Source organism: Aotus nancymaae, unplaced genomic scaffold, assembly GCF_030222135.1.
Source record: "Aotus nancymaae isolate 86718 unplaced genomic scaffold, 86718_ANA_hifiasm-v0.15.2.pri h1tg000022l_1, whole genome shotgun sequence".
Classification (NCBI taxonomy): Eukaryota; Metazoa; Chordata; class Mammalia; order Primates; family Aotidae; genus Aotus; species Aotus nancymaae.
The window spans coordinates 9,934,081-9,954,629 of NW_026988435.1; the positions used below are offsets into that span (position 1 = coordinate 9,934,081).

General features: G+C 34.1%; 1 protein-coding gene across 3 annotated transcripts in view; it reads right to left on the minus strand.

Annotated features, from left to right (window-relative positions):
- The window catches only part of CADM2 (cell adhesion molecule 2), a 1,089,430-nt gene that overhangs the window by 9,206 nt on the left and 1,059,675 nt on the right, over positions 1-20,549 (minus strand). The gene's annotated exons all lie outside the window — the stretch shown is intronic.

Here is a 20,549-nt window from a genome sequence, read left to right on the forward strand (position 1 = left end):
AGTTGATTAAAGTGAAGAATATATTTTGGCGGGAAAGCAGGCATTGAGACTCTATTAAATGCTGTTGATAGAAAGAGGAAGATGAATACTCAGCATCAAGATTTAAATGCCAGCAGAAATTGTAGTTCTAGAGAAAGTGATTGGAAAGAGATAAATTAATAATATACTTTTATATTCTGCCTTTAATAGGATTTTACAGGCAAGAGATCAATCCAGAAAGGGATAGCCAGTTTTCAAGAAGAAATGAAAAGATAAAAAGAATACCCAGACATTTGGGCACTCAAAAGTTTGGAAACTTAGCTCTTTATAGAAGTCACATAATAAGGGATAAAACTGAGTGAAGACCTTGACAATAAAATCCACTAAGACTCAGCCCCATGACAAAGATTAGATTGCGTGTACTTCCTACGCTGCCAGGTTCATTGTTGCAGGTAGCCTGAGGATAGCGATTTACAATTTACAGATGGATTTAAAAGAGAGTGAAAGTAAAGAAATGAATTAGGTTTGGAAAGAAGGCCTTTAAACACTAGAGCTAGATTATAGGAACAGGAATCTGACAAATAGATTGTGAGTCTTCTGTATTTTTAATGTAACTGTTGTGTCAAAAAAAACAGTCTGACTGAAGCTTCAAACAATGTCTAGACACCTAAAGTGGTGAATGCAAAAAGTGGACTATAAAATCTGTGTATCCTTGATAGAGGATATGCTCCCCAAAACCTACTTCAAATATAGTCATGGACTATGACTAACAAGGTTAACTCCACAGAGGGTAGAATTGGGGAAAGCAAAAAGGAATGAATAGAGGAGAATCCAGTTTCTTCAGGGAACCCCAATTCTTGCCAAGACAGAAGGGCCTTGTAATGCCAGCCTGGTATGTTTTTAAAATTGCACAGATCTATGATTACCTTGTGTATCCCATTCTTTCTTTAATTCCAAATGGGAGTATTTATTATCAAGGAGTGCTTCTCCTCTCTCTATCATATCTATTGTGTATGGGATGCAGAGGAACATCAATAAATTTTCTTTTCACCTCTGGACGAATGTATCCACATATGATGAAGAGAGTTGTGCATATCTGAGAGTCTTGGGCTTTGAGTTGGATACCTTGGCTTGATGGAACTTTAGATTGTTTCTTTAGATGGCATGTGGTATGTTTCTTTAGATGGTTTGGTTTTAGCTAGAAATCTCTGCCCCATATACCCTTCTGATAAAGGGTATATGGGGCAGAGATTTCTAGCTAAAAACAAACATTTCCTTTGCTTTCAGTTATTAGAGCTAAGCATTTTCCAGTCTCCCTTACAGTTAAGTAAACAATGTGATTTGTATTCTAGGCAACTAAATGAAGGCTCATCCAATTAGAAAACCTCACACATGTAAGCCTCCTGGGTGATCTCAGGAGATGAAAGTTGAAGATAAGAGGGTCAAATGACTAAGTAAAGATATTGGTCACTGAATCGCTGTCTGGAAAAAAAAATAAAAGCCCAATTAACAATCACACTTTGTTTCATTTTGTTTTATGTTTTTCAGACAAAGTCTCACTCTGTTGCCCCGGCTGGAATGCAATTAGTGGCATAATCTTAGCTCACTGCAACCTCCACCTCCCAAGTACAAATGATTCTCCTGCCTCAGCCTCCCAAGTAGCTGGGAACAGGTGCCCTCTACCACAGCTAATTAACCCTGGCTAATTTTTGTATTTTTAAAGTAGAGATAGGGTTTCACCATGTTGGCCAGGCTAGTCTTGAACTCCTGACCTCAAGCGATCCACCCACCTCGGCCTCCCAAAGTGCTGGGATTACAGGTGTGAGCCACTGTGCCCACCCGAACAATATACCTTTGAAATGTTTGTTGTAAAAAAAAAAAAAAAGATTTACTTTAAAAACATTAAGTTACAACAGTTAATTTTAATTTAGCTTTCTAATATATATTTCTTGTATTTCTCTGCATTTCTATTGTTGCCCATGAATCTCAAAAAATGAGGAAAAAATAAACCTGTCATATCTCTAAATTCTCTATTTATTACTTGTGACATACACTGGAATCAGTTTAAAAATCTCGCCCAAGTTCTCATATTCAGACAGTCATAAATCACATCCATTTATTTGCTGAATATCTTTCAGAACTGAGCACTCTTTTAGAAAACTTAGGAATAACTTTTGTTCATACATCTCTACACCTCTCTTATGTGCTGACGATAAATTCCGAAAAGTTTTGCTGGATCAATGGTATAAATATCTTGTAAAGACTTTTGATAAATATTGCCAATGTACATTGCAGAAAAATTGTACAAATTCATCCCCCATCAAGAGTACCTGTGGGATTCTTTTCTCCGTATTGTATTAACATCAAAAATATAATTTTTTACAATGTTACCAATCTGATGTGGAACAGTAACATCTAAATTTAAATACTTTGAATTAATGAAATTACAGGTTAACATAAGGAAGTCTAAATCTTTTTGGCTATATTAATCCATTAATTTTGCAATGCCTGTCCATGCGGTTGTGCATTTTTCCACTTAAATTTTAACAGCTCTCTTTACATAAAGATGAACAGTTTTTAACAAGTTCTCTTTATTTTTCATTTTTGGTATTTTCAGATAGATTAGTCTTGTAACTTTATTTAATCAAATCTATTAAATTATGTTATGACAAGTGGCTTGTGGGTCATGGAATAAAACACTTTTGCCATAAGATTATATGCACAGAAATCTATATTGTCATCTAACCCTTTTGTTATTATACTTTAATCATTCTGAAATGTATTTTGGCCTATGATTTGAGGATAAAGTACTAAAATATAACTTTAATTCTGTTTTTATAGCCAGGTGTCCCCTACACAATTTCTTTCATCGATAATTTTATGAAACTTACCATAAAATAATTGTCTATAGATTTTATCTGTTTCTATATGAGTGATCTGTATGCCCAATCTTACACCAGTTTTATGGTTTTAAAAATCAGTTGGAGGACTTTAAAAAGACATCTATCAAGTTCAGAAAAATTTTGGAAGAATCAAAATATAACAGATTATTTACTGGGATTTATAAACTCATAAATACATTTGGTTTTATATAGTTTATTATTCAAAATCAGCATGATTCTTTAATAATTCCAATGTTCAGTGCCTTCTAGTAAGTTGTATAGTTTTTCTAATATTGGATCATATGTTTATATTGATGTTATTTTCTGTTTTTTTAATTGCATTTTAGGTTTTGGGGTACATGTGAAGAACATGCAAGATTGTTGCATAGGTACACACATGGCAGTGTGATTTGCTGCCTTCCTCCCCATAACCTATATCTGGCATTTCTCCCCATGCTATCTCTCCCTAACTCCCCATCCCCTGCTGTCCCTCCCTATTTCCCCCCGACAGACCCTAGTGTGTATTTTCTGTTTTTGAACAAAATTTTTAATGATTTGAAATATTTAAATATTAAGACATTAAAAAGATTCAAAAAATGTTATTACTTTTTAATTAAATTAATTACTTTTTAATTCAATTAAATCAAATTATTTAAGGCGAGCCTTCCATATTAGTCTGCTCTCATGCTGCTAATAAAGCCATACCCATGACTGGGTAAATTATAAGGAAAAAGAGGTTTGATGGACTCAGTCTCTGTCTCAAAAATAAATAAATAAATACATTCTTTTTACACATTCTTGATTTTTTTTTCTCATTTATAATCCTACTATTGGGATGACTGGAACAAAGACTCTTAGTTCTGATGCTGATGTTTTTTCCTGCTCATTCTCAATGCTGTAGATAAATACTGTAGATCTATTAAAGATAGATACATCAGCTATCTTTGCAACTGAAATATGAATTATATGGCATCTGTACCTAGTGAGTGGAAAGAAGACAGAGTCTTATGATATAGGTCACTACCAGGGAAAAATTTCATTGATTTATTTCATATTGCTTTTGCCTGTAATCTTCATTCTTACAGTAGAATCTCAGATTATATATGTAGCTCATTTTCCCTCTCCTTTTTTTGACATTAAAACAATTTGACCTGTTAAAATTTGTTGTAGATCAATTAAATTTTTCATGTTCACTATTATTTTTAGTTTGTTTCAGATACATTCAGAAATAGATTAATATAACTTTTGAAGAAAGTAATGTATAATACATACTTGTTTGTTCCTGTTCATTCTTATAATTTGTGAAGGAAATACATCAACTTTCAGCTTTTATTTCATCAATAAAATAAATCAACATATAGTCATAGGAATTTAAGATTTTAAAGATATTATGGATATGAAGAATGTTACTTTATATCTATATAAGTATATATTTTTTAAAAAGTAATATTTTTGGCTATGTTTTTTTTTTCTTTAAATCTCCATAACTGTTAGAACTAAAAGTTTCTCCTTAAGTTTTTTTTCTTAGCAACTAAAACAAGAGTTTGAGATTGAGGATAAGTATCACCTGAATGATGCAGGAAGCATACATAATTTAAACGGCTAAACTTCAATGGGAATTTATCATATGTCTTCTCTTATCTACCTCCTATTTTCTTAGCAATAAAAAGATGAAGTAAAGCCTTCTGAAATTTCTTAACAGGGAGCTGTGTCTGCATTATTTTTCAGATAAATACATCATGTATCTTTAAAGATTATTCTCAAGCATTAGCCCATGATTTGTTGGCATTAGCCTGTTAACATTGGAGTAAATTTCAGGAGATTTGGTAATACATTACTAATTTATTTTACCTGACAGTGTAAAAAACACATAAGATATTATAAACATAAAACTTTTTGAAGTTAACAACTTTCAGTTACAGTTTACAGACTCTTAGTAAAGAATTCCAAAGAGAAAATTATGTTAAATTATAATACTGAAGGTCAGTAATTTTAAATATTTACAAGAGTGAAAAATAACACCAATTTACAGTTTTATTTAAAATCTTAACATGGAGAAATTCTAAATTATGTAATTCTGTCTCTGAAATCATTGCTGGGGGTTTCTATCAAGGGTGGTCTATCATATTTTCCATTCTTAAAATACAAAGTACAAACTCTAATCACAGTATGCAGAAACCATAAATGCAAATAGCTCTTCATTCTAGTGTTAGAATTTTTTTTTTTTTTTTTCTTTTTGAGATGGAGTCTCACTCTGTCACCTAGGCTGGAATCCAGTGGAGCAATCTCAGCATCTCAGCTCACTGCAAACTCTGGCTCCTGGGTTCAAGCAATTCTCCTACCTCCGCCTCACAAGTAGCTGGGATTACAGGCATGTGTGACCATGCCAGGCTAATTTTTGTGTTTATAGTGGAGACAGAGTTTCACCATGTTGGCCAGGCTGGTCTCAAACTCCTGACCTCAGGTGATCCATCTGACGGCCTCCTGAAGTGCTGGGATTACAGGCATGAGCTACAACCACTCCTGGTCATGTTAGAATTTTTTTATAAAAAAATACTTCATTAAGTTATTATATTTGATTTTCAGTTGTAAATATAATGGCAGGAAACAATTGAAATTTAAATCATTTTATTTAAAATATTTTAAAATTAAGTTCCAAGGGCATTTTTATATCAAGAAAGTGATTATTATTCAATTGTTGTTATATATTACAATAAATATGTTTTCAAAGTCAAATTTTGCTTAACAGAAAACTCAGTGAAATTTTTTCAAGTGGAAGACATTGCTTACAAAATCTGGATTTACAAATCGTATACACCAAACCTTAAACCATTTACAACTATCTGTATGACATAGGTCAAGTTTCTTAAGTCTCTCATCTTTAGAATGTGAATACTTATTTCCCACCATTGTCAGTGACTAAATGTATCAATACTCTTAAATGGCTTAGAAGATTGTCTGACACAAAGGAAGTACTATCCAAATGTTAGTTTTATGAGGAAAAAAAAAAGAAGAAAGTTGGAAAGTATAAGCTGCCATGTAGAAAAATATAGGTTTCCTTTTTCAGCCTTTTAAAAGACTCATTCAGGACTTTTTATTGCATGTGGTAACTGTGAACCATTCTAAGTGTCTAAATATTTGAAAGATTAGGGAAAATGTTAATACAGAAGATTTGCATAACATGAGTTTAGATGGAAAAAGAATCTGGTGGCAGTTTGATGGGTGAGGATTAAATTAGAGAATAATTTGTTGAGTATTTAATCTGTGTCAGGCTCTATGTAATACACTGCAATTTTATTCAATGTATGTAAAGTGTGTACTCAGAAAATCATAGTTATTATTAATAAAAGATTGATAAACCATGGAACAGCTTGCTTAAACTAGCTTTGAAATAATCTTGGGAAAGCTTTAAAATTAACTATGAAAGTCAGTTTTCAGTATGGCTAAGATGACTCCTATTTTGGGAACGAGAGCTGGTTGAGGTCACTTATAGCATTTTATTTTCTCATATAATTTATATTCTTTTTTCTTCTATTATGATGGAGAATCCAATGTCCATCCATGCTAAAATCTCCTGTTATTTAAGCTTCTTCATCCTGTAAGACATACTTCTTTTCCTCTGTGCATGCTAATTCCAAACAATGGTGATCAGTCTATGTCAATTATTCTTGAATTATTTAATTCAGGAGTTCCCCCCGGATTAATTCACTTGTTTAAGTTTTATTTTCCCCTAAAGATGTAAGTTTTTTGAAGATAAAGGTTGTGTCTTACACTAGTAATATAACTGCAGCAGCACTTTTACACAGTTTTAAGAGCTAAGCAAAATGAGTGAATGAATAATATTAAATTCTTATGCTAAATTGCAAACAGAGATAGTTTTCTACATACCAATTTACTGTGCTGAGCAATGGATCACTGCCCATTCATCATATTAAATTGTAATAAAACTGTTACTATCTGAATATTTTAGAAATTAGTGTTAAGTAAAAATGACTCATCTAGATATATACTTAATAATGCTTTTTAAAATTTGATTCTAATATTAAATTAGAATTTTTTCCATATACTTACGGGCCCACTTACCCCTCTTTAAAAAGAATAATGCTTCAGAAAGAGGGGCACTATGGTAAAACATTAGAAACAGTTATATATAATTTATGGGAAAAAATAAACTATTCTTTGACAGTATATGACATTAGCAAGGTCCCTGGAGAGAAACGCATCACTACAGTCACTCAAGGGCCATTCTATTATCTTCTAATTTTATATACAATTACTGTTTCTAACAGAAGCACCTAAGAAATACTAAGAGACAGAAAACATGAAAATATAAAGTTCTTCATATTTGTGCAGTGATTTACACATAGTTCTAACTATACATAAGATGTGTAGAGATTTTATGAGTTTTTAAATTAAGCCTACAATATACAGCAGATTTTCAATGATAGGCTAAAGCAAATCCAAGCAAACACAAAACTTAATCTTTCCTCTCAAAATGTATTTAGAGTAACATAAATTTATTTCCCCATTAAGCTAGTAAAAAACAAATGGCCCTACATTTGTAAGATATCTGTAAGATATCTGTAAAAAAAAAAAAATAATATTTATACATAAGGTTCCTATTCAAAAAGCTTATGGCCACACTAATTATAAAATCACTATTTTCTTTGTTTTCATTTTGCTTGTTTTTAGTGTTCCAAGGCTGTTTATCTTAGAGATATAATCAATTTACAAAATGTTTCAGTAAGTGAAATGAGATTATCAGAAGTGCAGAAGGAAAGTGTTGCCACCCTGTGCACTAATTTCATGCATTGGGCTGCACCTTCCCTATTGGGAAGGTTGTCCCCTTTTACAATCTGATCTGCTTATCTTTTCTTCATCATTTACAGACATCCAAATTATATAACAGTCAATTTTATGAATTTATATTTATACATAATCAATAATGTGATGGGCACAAATAAAATATGTCCTTGAAGAAGATACTTTTGTTTGTTCTTGAGAAAAATTAAATGGAAAATGTATCCTAAAATGGTATTTCTGTTTATGGAAAATGTAGGTTCTAGCATAGTTCTCTTTCTTTCAGTGATCTTTCTTGCTGGTGAATGCAGGCTAGTATTTCCTCAACTGTTTCAAAGGAGGAAATTTTTTAGCTCTGAAGAATTTGAACAACTCGAGAGACGACTCTCAACCAGCAGAGCAGTGCAGCTATCAGATCTAAGGGCCTTTCACAAAATGCTTCACCTCCTTTCTCTCTGACATTCAAAAAGGGAGAGACCTTTCCATGAGATTACCTGTGTGATAACAGGAGGAAGGTGAAAGAAAAGCATGTTTTTTAAGATTATCTAGGTGATCAAAGGGAAAACAAAATAAGTTTTGGATCGCCATAGGGCCATTTGCTGCTGGGAAGACTCAGCTAAATTATCCATTGGGCACATGATGTAGAGTCTAATTTTCCTCCATAAAATCATAGTCTCTTTTTAAGCTCAGAGATCGCAAATAGTATTTCACTCTAGTTTTCCTGTGACCAGTGTAGAGTTTCAGTTTCTCCATCTATAAATAAGAATATGTACCTGCTCTGCTCTTCTCAAAACAGTCATTGTTAAAAAAATCAGTTCATAGGGAATCTGCTAGGGTCTGAATGTTTATGTCCCTCCAAAATTCATATGTTGACATCTTAATCACCAATGTGATGATATTAGGAGGTGGAGCCTTTGTAAAGTGATTAGGTCATGAGAGTTCTTCCCTCATTAATGGAATTAGTGCCCTTACGAAAGATGCCGCAGAGAGTTGCTTTGGCCGTTTCACCATGTGAATACACAGAGAATACCTATGAACCAGAAAGCAGGCCCTCAACAGACACTGAATCTTCCAGCACCTTGATCATGGAATTTCCAGCATCCAGAACTGTGAGAAATAGATTTCAGTTGTTTATAAATGACCCAATTTGTGGTATTTTGTTATAGCAGACTAAATGGACTAAGAAAGAACATATGCATATGTCATATCTAATAGGTGTTCAATAAATGTGCAAATAAACAATGGGTTTCATAAGGTTAGACATTGTAAACAAGCCTGCATTTTGTAGCTTGGGGTTGCTTATATCAGAAAAAATATACTAAAATTCATTTCACAGTGCCCAATTTTTTATGTGAGCTATATAAATTGCTATTTTTTTTATTCTGCTGCTTCATGTCTTTCTGTCTTGGAGCTGCTCTACCTTCAATGTCAACAATACCTAACTCTTCACACATCACTGTTCTCTGCCTACACACATAAAATAAATAAACAGGAGCAACCATTAAGAAGAAAAATAAATGACTTGAATATGACATTGCCATATATCTATTCTGGCAATGTACTTTGTGAAAATCTAAAAAGATAAATTAAGATATGTTTAAGCAGAATGAAGGTTAAATATATTGTATGCAATTATTTTTGCATAAGGGTAAATATAGGTTTAAACATATTTCTTCTTAAGATGAACTAAAAGAAAACCTCGTCTTTATTATAATTAAATTAAGTATGCTTCAACAAAAGTAGGATAGATTTATTTTTTAAAATCTTAGTATAATAAAGAATAAATATTTGCCAATGAGATCATGATATCACTCCATATTATTCTAAAATTTTAGGCTATACCAATTAATTGTGATGTTTATCCATGTGCAGAAATGTATCTGATGGAAAAATAGACACTTAAATGATGAAGAAACATCACCTGTTAGAAACACATTAATTTTTTATGGTCAATACACTAGACATACAATATCATTTCTGCTAAAATATATTTTTAAACAAATCAGTTCTAAAAGGTATACTATAGTACCAGTCACTATAGTCAAATCAGTTCTGTTATATATTTTTTGAATTGATTATTCTGGTGATAATTATATTAACTATGTTTATGAGTTTTGAAAACCACTATAAACAATAATTGAACCAGTTCCTCAGTTTCAATAATGAATATATGTCTTTTCCATACACCATTAAAAAGAGACCACCAGGCTGGGCGTGGTGGCTCACGCCTATAATCCCAGCACTTTGGGAGGCCGAGGCTGGTGAATCACAAGGTCAAGAAATCGAGACCATCCTGGCCAACACGGTGAAACCCCATCTCTACAAAAAATACAAAAAATTAGCTGGGCATGATGGCGCGTGCCTGTAATCTCAGCTACTCAGGAGGCTGAGGCAGGAGAATTGCCTGAACCCAGGAGGCGGAGGTTGTGGTGAGCCGAGATCGCGCCATTGCACTCCAGCCTGGACAAGAGCGAGACTCCGTCTCAAAAAAAAAAAAAAAAAAAAAAAAAAGAGACCACCACATACCAGGGGAAAAGGCTTGTGCATGCTTTAAATATTAAAATATTAGTGGCTCACGCCTGTAATCCCAGCACTTTGGGAGGCCGAGGCAGGTGGATCACGAGATCAAGAGATCGAGACCATCCTGGTCAACATGGTGAAACCCTGTCTCTACTAAAAACACAAAAAATTAGCTGGGCATGGTGGTGCGTGCCTGTAATCCCAGCTACTCGGGAGGCTGAGGCAGGAGAATTGCCTGAACCCAGGAGGCAGAGGTTGCGGTGAGCCGAGACCGCGCCATTGCACTCCAGCCTGGGGAACAAGAGCGAAACTCCGTCTCAAAAAAAAAAAAAAAAAAAAAATTAAGCTTAAATAGATGTTATCGGATTACTTTTTCATCTACCAAGTTCTGTTCAAATAGAAAGTAAGTCAAGCACTCCCATCTTACCCTTACAGTTCCTTTACACACTAGCTATGTGACCATTATGCAATTTACTTGAGCTCCCTCTTCCTTAGTTTTCATATCTATTAATTATTACTTTATTAAATTTATCAAATAAGCATAAACTTATTTTGACCATAAATCAGTGTTGCAATATAGTTACTATTTTCATACCAAATTTAGCAGATTTTTAGTAAATATTTATCATTACGTTACTGCCCAAGCTCCTAACTGAAAAACCGAACCTGATCCAAAATGAATTAGACCAGCATAGGAGAGTTTTCATAAGAGGAAAGTTGCTATCAAGGGGATAGACTGTGATTAATGTGTGTTAAAAAGTAATTGCTTGGTTTATGGATGCCTGAACACATGTTCTTGTGAACAGTTATAAAATAACTTTCCCAAATTTTAGAGAGGATCCCTTTCCTGAGATTCTTTGTTCTCTGTGCTGTGTTCTCTTTTGAGACTATCCTAGGAGGATAGTGGAAGAAAACAGTCAAAGACCAAACATCACTGGGTTTCTTGCTCATCTCCCAATACAGAAGCTATTTTCCAATATGTCCGAAAGTATAAATGATGGACAAGTTCTTGGCAAGTTTACATGCAAAAAATACATTTAGACACAAAACATAATGTAGAAAACATGTTTGGAGTTCAAATGTTTGACATACAAGAAAAATTCAGTCTCTTTATTTAATTGATGTTATAATTAAGGATGCACTAGAATATTTTGAATATTATATTACAGAAAACTCAGAACGTCACTTAATTTTGGGTCTGTTAAGTACATTAATTTACTCAGCTATAGGAAGAAATTTGGAAGAAGGTTTTATCAAATTTATTGATTGCTTATAAGATGAATTTGGAAAAAAATATTGGTTTAAAACTTCAGTGTAGTTAAACCTTGGAGATTTGGCTATTTATATAATCAATTTATTTAATATCTATCAAGAGCTGCTACAGCATTATTATCATTAAGAGTGTAGTGATCAAATAGTCATGGATCTAGACACTGATACAATTATATAAATAGTTGCGTGCATGTTTGTGAGTATAAAATACACTTTAATATTCCAAAAAGAAAGAAAAAGAAAGTTTGTAGGAAACATACCATGCTTAAATTTACAACAGTGCTTTCCATCTAAGCATACAGAAAATTTGCATACTCTACAAATTAATAGATTGTGATTTTTTTTAAATGTGAGAAATAAATATGCAAAATCCAGCTAATTAAGCCTATGACAAATTCTTCAGAGGAAATTTACTTAAATATTAATGAGTGGCAAATATGCCTACAAAATAATTCTGCCCTTACAAGTTAATATGAAGTATAATTATGTGTAAAATTTTGTCCTACATCATTGTTAGAAAGCACTGGGCCTAAATTCTTATTATGCATAAAATATAATTATTCATTTTAATAATTATTGCACAGCACCTTATAGGCCAATCATACAAATGAAAAGACTTAACTGAAAGCTCTAAGATGCATTCACTAAGGTCATTTCAACTACGATGAAGAAAAATTTCAATAGTAACTTTAAAATATATGTATTTTACATTCCATACTATATCTTATAGTAATAAAAGTAAAAATTTAAAACTCTTTAAAGCAGTACCTAATACCTAAGAATGCCTCAGAATTTTAATGATAGAACCCTATAGCTTTCCTCTACTTAAGCAGTACAAATACAATTTACAGGTAGAGACTGTCTTTCACAGATATCATTAAATACATAACTTAAAATAAATCATACTTTAATTACAGTTGAAAACTTCATGTAGTTATAATCATTCTTCCAATTAGTTTAATTGTTTGTTTATGTTTCCATAGCGAATTGTGTTTCTCTTTTTTATCCTACCTTCATATACATTGCTTTTTCTGCATTTTTCCCAGAATCTGTCATTCACCAAGAGTTCACACTATCTTACAAAATAACACATCCAGAAAATGACAAATAACAAAGTTGTTTTTTGAAAGTCATTGATGTGATTTAGATCTGTATCCTCACCGAATATCATGTCAAATTGTAATTCCCAGTGTTGGAGGTAGGGCATGATAGGAGGTGATTGATTGGATTGTGGGAGTGGTTTCTCATGAATGGCTTAATACATTCCTGTTGGTGCTGTTTTCATGATAGTGAGTGAGTGAGTTCTCCTGAGATCTGATTGTTTCAGTGTATAGCACCTTGCTCTGCTCTCTCTTCCTCCTGCTCCTGCCAAGTGAAGTTCTGGCTCCCACTTCACCTTCCACCATAATTGTAAGTTACCTGGGCTTCCTACCCTGCAGAAGCCCAGCAGATGCCAGTATCATGCTTCATGTACAGCCTGTGGAACTGTGAGCCAATTTTCTTTATAAATTACCTAATCTCAGGTATTTCTTTATAGCAATGCTAGGACAGACTGATACAGAAAATTGGTACCAAGGAGTAGGACATTTCTATAGGAGACCTAAAAAGGTGGAAACAATTTTGGAACTTGGTAATAGGAGAGGATGGAAAAGTTTGGAAGGCTCAGATGAAGACAAGAAGATGAGGGAAAATTTGCGACTTCCTATAAACTTGATGTGTCATTGTGACCAAAATGCTGATAGTGATATGGACGATGAACTCCAGGCTGAGGAAATCTCAGATAAGATAAAGAACTTACTGGGAACTGAAGCAAAGGTCGCATTAGTTACCTGTTAGCAAAGAAACTGGCTGCATTGTGCCCCTTCCCTAGGGATCCATGGAACTTTGAACTTGAGAGTGATGATGTGGGCTCTGTGGCAGAATACATTTCTAAGCAGAAATGTATTTGATTAAGATTTGATCTGGTTGCTTCTAACACCCTATCTCATATGTGTAAGCAAAGAAATAGTGAATAACTGGAATTTACATTTTTCAAAAGAAAAAAGAAAAGCAGAGTATAAAAGCTTGGAAAATTTGCAACCTGGCCATATGGCAGAAAAGAAAAGTCCATTTCTGGTGAGGAATTAAAACAGGGTACAGAAATTTGCATGAGTAAAAAGCCAAGACAATGTGGAAAACCAAGACAATAGGGAAAAGTCCTTGAAGGCATTTCAGAGACCTTTGCAGCAGCCCCTACATGACAAGTGGGTTCATTCTGTCCTCCTAGGCCTCTGGGCTAGGTCCAGGGCTCAGCTATTCTGTGCAGCCTTGGGACACTGCTCTTTGCATCTCAGCCACTCCACCTCTTACTATGATTCAAATGGGCCCAGCTACAGCTTGGGTCACTAATTCAGAGAGTGGAAGCCTTAAGCCTTGATGGTCTCTGTGTGCTAAGCCTGTGGGTACACAGAATGCAAGATTTGAGCCTTGGGAGCCTTCACCTAGATTCCAGAGGCTGTATGGAAAAGCCTGGATGTCCAGGCAGAAGGATGCTTCAGGGGCAAAGCCCTCATGAAGAACTTCTACTAGGGCAGTGTAAAGGGGAAATGAGAGGTTGGAGCCCCCATACACAGTCCCCACTGGGGCACTGCCTAGTGAAGCTCTGAGAATAGAGCCTCTGTCGTCCAGACTCCAGAATGGTAGATCCACTGACAGCCTGTACTGTATGCCTGAGAAAGCTTCAGGCACTCAACACCAGCCTATAAGAGCAGCCATAGGGACGGAACTCTGTAAAGTCACAGGGCTGGAGCTGATCAAGGCCTTAGTAGCCCACCCCTCAAACCAGTGTGCCCTGGATATGAGACATGGAGTCAAAGGAGATTATTTTGAAGCTTTAAGATTTAATGACTGCTCTGCTGGGTTTCCAACTTGCCTGGGGTCTGTAGCCCCCTTTTTCTGGCTGATTTCTCCATTTTGGAATGGGAGTATTTACCCAATAACTGTACCGCTATTGTATCTTGAGAGTAACTAACTTGTTTTTGATTTTACAGTCTCACAGGTGGAAAAGACTTGCCTAGTCACAGATGAGACTTTGGACTTTGGAGTTGATGGTGGAATAAGTTACAAGTCTGGGGGACTGCTGGAAAAGCGTGATTGTGTTTTGCAATGTGAGAGGGACATGAGATTTGGAGGGTCAGGCATCAAATGATATGGTTTGGATCTCTGTGTCCACCAAATTTCATGTTGAATTGTAATGCCCAGCATTGATGGTAGGGCATGATGGGAGGTGACTGAATCATGGGAGCAGTTTCTCATGAATGGTTTAGCACCATCCCCTTGGTGCTGTTCTTGTGATAATGAGTGAGCTCTCAGGGGATCTGGTTCTTTAAAAGTGTGTAGCACTTCCCCCCACCTTCCTCCTTCCCCTTTTTCCTTCTGCTATGACTGTAAGTTTCCTGATGCCTGCCCCCCACCTCCAAAACTGAGCAGATGCCAGTATCATGCTTCTTGTACAGTCCACGGAACTATGAGCCAACTAAACCTCTTTTCATTATAAGTTATCCAGTCTTAGGTATTCTGTATAGCAATGTGAGAATGGACTAATACAGTCACATTCTAATGCAACAGCTCAGTTAGAATCAGAAATATTAATATCTGGTTCTCCATTTTGTTTAGTGAGTCATAACTGTTTTTAACTTTGCATATGGAAGAAATTTTAATTACTACATTATATGTAAGTTTTTTGTTGTTATAAGTACAAAACAGGAAAAGACAAGGGTACAACAATTCTTTACTAAAGAAAAAATTTTAAATTTACCATTTTTGGAAAAGATTTGCCATAAAAATGATTATGAATCCTGATTATGACACTGATTTGATTATGAATTCCAGTTTTAATTAAGTCTATAATAGTTAGAGGCCTTGTTTTACTTTTTGTAAACTGTTGCCCTTGTTGATCACCTATCTTATAAAATTTTTTGTGAAGATGAGATGGGATCTTACATAGAACATTCTTAGTAGGGCATCCAGCAGAGTAGATGTTCAATATGTGCTTTCCTTATTTATACAATGCATACTTATTTGAGATAACAGTAGTTGTGTCAATGGAAACAGACAAGTAACCAAACTTGAAAACATTGTTAATGGAAATATGGGAGATAACCACAGGATAGCTGTAGAGTATATCATATTGGCTTAGTGCAATACATTATTGATAGGATTATTTTATGCTTTTTAATTAGCATTTAAATTTTAATAGGATTTAATTTAATAGCCTTTTAATTTAGTTAATGAAATAAAATTTTATGCAAGTTTATTAGGACAACAGTAATAGCCATTAATATCATTTTGATCAACCAATAAAATTGTTGAAGTCATTTCAGAATATGTATGTGATTCAATTGAGTACTTCCATAGTTATACATCCTATATTAATAGTGATCTTTTATTAATCTTTAGTAAGAAACTTATTTCATATTTTTCTTTTATAAAACATCAACAATACATCAGAAAATACTATATTTTCTGTGAACACTTTCAGGAGGCGGTACACATATATATACACACATATATACATATACAACTCTTTAAACAAATACATATAAATTCCTTTTCCTAAATTTGAAAATAAAATAATGTAATCATAATGCACACTTTGGAATGTTATAAAACTTAAGTTGATGTCTTCCACTATCCCATCCTCCAGAGATAAATATGCTCCATCTACCCTAACAGGTATATTATTTTTATGTTTTTTATACATAATATTGGTCATCTTTGATACATGTTATAGTTTTTATAATTTTATGTAAAAATATCATAGTTGAAGAGTTAGAATTTAAACATTGAACATTAAATAAAGTTTTGCTAACTCACATTTTCCTAAATGCAAAATTTTGAAAAGTGATCTTTGTGATATTTTCCTCTTCCTATCACTATTCCAAAGAAAACCCTAGACCTATGAACTTCTGCTAAATTTAATTGTAGAAGTTGTCTAAGTCCCCAAGTTTGGGACTAGAAATGTGAGAGTATTTCACTTACATGCACCTTGGTTGGTGTTTTGTTTGTGTAATTTTACTTTGTGAGATATTGGCTATAAAATTTATATTCCACTTTACTCACACACCACTCATAGGAGGGAGCCATTCTGGAATAGCATGAATGAAAAATATAATTAATATTTTGGGCAGAGATGGAGCCTCTTACTCCTCTTACATGGGTTAACTTTTACTTTACCTCACTTTCTTAAGGTACAATGTGACTTGTAGCTATACTCTAGCTTAGGCAGTGATAGATGTAAATTTTACCCAGAGGGTCATGACTACAACAGTTTGCAACTGGCAAACTCATTTCCTGACTTCTCTGGAGACATTAATAAGGCCTTGAATTAAAGGTCCAGTGTAATTACCATGTGTATTTCAGATTAAATAAATATGATAAAAGCTTCCATCTGGTTCTTGATCAAACATGTGGGGAGATGTTGATTTCCAGTGACATATTGCAATATGTCTTTTGTAACTGTCCCCGATGTCTTCCTGCAAATTACTTCCATTTGGGATTTCTTGACTTAAACAGACAGAGATATTACTCACTTCTTAAGTGCTGCCCAATGGGAGTTTGTAAGAAGTAGTTAAGAAAGACATGAATATTTGTTAAGAAAGACATTAAGAAATAATAGAGCTATGTTTATTTTACTAAATGACAATCATGCTCAAACTATTTGAAGAAAGCAAACTTAATTTCATAGCAGCCAAGAACTTGCTCTTGATGACTGAAGACTGCATCTAAAGGGATTGCAAATTATGATACTAGATATATGTTTGGTTGTATTATAGAATACCTAAATTTTGATAAATGAATGGATTCTGGATATTCAGCAAACAACATCAACAGCATTCTAAGAACATTGAGAACTAAGCAATTTTTTTTTGTCAAAATTTTAACAGATGTTGTGTCAGTTACTGTCATCATCAGCGTATTTATGTTTTAAAAGAAAAAGCTAGCACTCACTTCTAATTAAAACACTAATTAGCATGGTAGGGGGTTGGGGGGTTTAAGGTGGAGGAAAAATAAAGCCGATAAAACCAATGACATTTTCCTAAAAGGAAGAATGGGCAGTCTAGTCCTATTGTTCATGCTGATATTGTCCCCATGGATAGTTTAGGACTCAGGATTTCTCAGTCTTGGCACTACTTTACTGACATTTCTTGAGCTTGGTGATTATTTACTGTGGAGGGCTGACCTGTTCCTTGTAGGGTGTTTAACAACATCCTTGGCTTCCACCTATAGACACCAGTACTCCAGCCCCTCAAGTGATTGCAATAAACTTATCCCCAGAAATTGTCAAATGTCTCTTGGGGGCCAAATCTCTGACTATCCAGAAGCAATCTTCTAGGCAAATATGCTTAAAAGGGGCAGAGTCTATAGAGAATGAGAAGAATAATATGGTAGATTATCAACTTTTAAGATCCAAATGACGAAATGTGTGTAAAATGGCATATATAGATACTACATGTTTTTAAAATAGATGATTACAATTAAAGTACTATGAAATTTTAGAAAAATGTTTACAAAAGGCACATGTAAAGAAAATATTCAGACTGAAAGCATTGTAAAAACCTAAAGGAAAAAATTAAAATATCATTTAGGTTAACTAGGTATATAAAATACAGCATATTATGGTATCAAACTGGCTTCCTACTAATTTTAATTTAATGGTCCTTAAATTTTTATTGAACTGCTCTGAATTCAGCTCAGTTTTGTTCAATTTCAGTTCACTATTGAACTGAACAACATTGTTTGCATCAAGCTGGAGTTTGAGGAAGAAAATGAGGCTGGAAAGAATGTCATAATGGTTAAAAATGAGGCTAGACTCAGATTTTCTGTTAGAATCTGAGATTGTCAATTTCAAGTTGTAACACAGGACAAAAAAGGAGCCTGCTAGGGCTAGAGGAGGGATAGCATTAGGATAAATACCTAATGTAGATGACGGGTTGATGGGTGCAGCAAACCACCATGGCAGGTGTATACTTACATAATAAACCTGCACATTCTCCATATTTTATCTCAAACTTAAACTATAATAATAAAACATAAAATAAACTAAACTAAGGAGGCTGCTGTCCTTGAGACTTCTTAAATGTAAAACAAGGATAAGAATAGTACTTACTGTATAGGGGTACTGTTTTTAGTAGACTGACTTTAACATGGTGCCCAGCACATTAGTAGAACTGTGTTTGTATTAGTGTTGCTATTGTTATTATTATTATTATAGGGGAGACAATGCAAAATAAAAGTGTTGAGTTATAAAACACATAACATGGAGAAAAGAATTTCACTTAGACATAACAAAAAAGAAAGTCTAAGAATATATTTATTTTCTGATGGATGGAAACAGCTAAAAACAAGTTTTGCTGAAACAATGGGAGAAAGGCCATGTAAAGAAACATCTGCTTATGTGGTTCAATTTCACAACACATGGTAACATATTTCAGGGCAGTTGAGAATTGGATTATGAGTGCATTCATCAACTCTTTTCAATAATTGAGTCCCTGGGAAGTGGAATAGAGCCAATGTAATGCCCCCCTTTATAAAAGAGGAAGACAAGGAATAATCCTAGAGATTATAGACCCATCCAATTACCTTCAAGTTCCAGGAAAACAGATAGAACAAAACAGCCAATTAATTCAAATCACCAAGAAAAGCACATTAGCTATTCTGTCCACTTCCAATAATGACAGTTCCTGTGGTAATAGGTACATTTGTTGTACCTATATATTTGCTTGCATTATCTAATGCAATGATAGAAAGAACCTAACAGGGGCTAAAAGAGTACTGACATATAGAGGAGAGAAAGAACAACCTCCACATTGCTGTTCTGCCTTCCATGTTCTCCTTCTAAACGTTTATTCTAAGACTGATTTTCAAATAGCTGTCACTAGAGGCAGAAAGGTATGATAGAATATCATATCAGTATATATTGAATCTCACCTATGCAACCTACTAACAGTATTATTCCTAGGAAAATCATTTAACAAAGCTGTATTTATGTTCCCTTATGTGTAAAATAAAAATAGTTACATCTAATTCATAAGCTTGAAAAAGGAAGGATGCAGAGGTATTTGGCAATTAAACATGTTAATTGAATTAACTTATAGGAAGTGGTCACCCATGTTGGTCTACTTTCTTACTCTACATCAGGAAAACACTATAATAGAATGTAGAATTATAAGTCATTTATTATTGGGAAGATGGTTTGGAGAACCAGACTGCTGGCCATGAACATGCCTGTGAGGGGAAGTAGGGGCAAGAAGTATAATTGAAGTCAGACTATAGTAAAGTAGGACACATTTCAAATGAAGTAGTGAGCATGAGGATTAATTGGAGTTTAAAGGGCAAGGTCTGAAAAAGCCAGGTTAAGGTAGCCTCTGAATCCGATGACTAAGGGTCACTGACTCAGGAAGAGCTTCAGAGACAAGCAGAAAAATACTTTATATATCCCCTTGGGCATGGATTCTCTCCAACAACTTCTAAGAAACAGGCAAAGCTCTTTATTCTCTGAGTTTCAGGCTTACATGATTGTCTTCATTCTCTAGAAATCTCTCATGGCTAACACAATCTCTCATGGTGTATTTAACACAAGTTATGAAGTTGAGAAAACAATGTAGTTTTTTTTTCTTCTAAAACTATCTTTTTTTGTATCAACAAGAGGGAAAAATAGCTGGAAGCCATCATTCTCAGCAAACTAACACAAGAAAAGAAAACCAAACACCACATGTTCTCACTCATAAATAGGAGTTGAACAATGAGAACACATGGATTCAGGGAGGGGAACATCACACACCAGGGCCTGTCGGGGGATGGGGGCAAAGGGAGGGAGAGAATTAAGAGAATACCTAATGCATGCCTGTTTAAAACCTAGATGACAGGTTGATAGGTCCAGCAAACCGCCATGGCATGTGTATACCTACGTAACAAACCTGCATGCTCTGCCCAGATATACCAGAACTTAGAGTAAAAAATAATTAATTAATTAATTAATTTAAAAATTCACAAATTAACAGAACTCTTAGCCCTAAGTTGTTATTTTTGAATCATTTTTGGAAGTGTATGTTTGGT